Here is a 775-nt window from a genome sequence, read left to right on the forward strand (position 1 = left end):
TCCTTCTTCGGTTTCCTCCAATCTTCGTCGTATCTATCGCCACTAGAGTAAAATACTTGAGCCTTTTTATTTCCATTTTCGTCTCGATCACAATCCTTGGTGAGGAGGGAGCCGCCACAATTTTTGCATCCTACCCTAATAGCATGGATTGTTTGATCCATTTTTGTCATTCTTCGATCTAGGCTATCGAGCTTAGCTATTACCGCCGCCATGCTATCATTCACCGAGTTCATTGCTCCACGACTTACTTCATTCCTCGGATTGTGGTATTCTCTAGAATGCTTAGAGAAGTCTTCAATTAATTCCTTGATTTCCAGAGGCGGCTTTCTGGTGAGCGGGCCTTGTGAATCGAGTAGTTGCCTTGTGGTGACATTAACTCCATCATAAAAAATGGAGACCTCTTGTTGGCTATTAAGGTCATGGTGTGGGCAATTTCTAAGTAGGCTCTTGTACCTTTCCCAAGCTTCATAAAGAGATTCTCCGGGTTGTTGCTCGAAGTTGGCAATGGCTTTCTTTAGCTTGGCTATCTTGGAAGGTGGGCAGAAATGGTCTATGAACTCTTCTTTCATCTTGGCCCATGTGGTGACCGATCCGGGAGGAAGTGACTTTAACCAATCTTTTACAGCTCCTTTAAATGTGACAGGAAGCATGCAAAGAAGCTGGATCTCGCGAGGCACATTTGGTACATTGAAGTAATCAGCCACATCATTTACTTCATCTAAGTGCTTATAGGCGTCTTCGTGATCTTTCCCGTAAAAAGGAATCTCCTTGAGTT

The 775-nt window shown here is 43.7% G+C and overlaps 1 non-coding gene across 1 annotated transcript; it reads left to right on the forward strand.

The window, feature by feature from the left end:
* The first annotated feature begins 414 nt into the window (after nucleotides 1-414).
* Nucleotides 415-521, forward strand: LOC145003689 (small nucleolar RNA R71). The gene has a single exon (XR_013662136.1). It is a non-coding gene; the product is annotated as a small nucleolar RNA R71 (small nucleolar RNA).
* The last annotated feature ends 254 nt before the right edge of the window (nucleotides 522-775 follow it).

Source organism: Lactuca saligna, chromosome 6 (genome assembly GCF_052625555.1).
Source record: "Lactuca saligna cultivar CGN05327 chromosome 6, ASM5262555v1, whole genome shotgun sequence".
Lineage (NCBI taxonomy): Eukaryota > Viridiplantae > Streptophyta > Magnoliopsida > Asterales > Asteraceae > Lactuca > Lactuca saligna.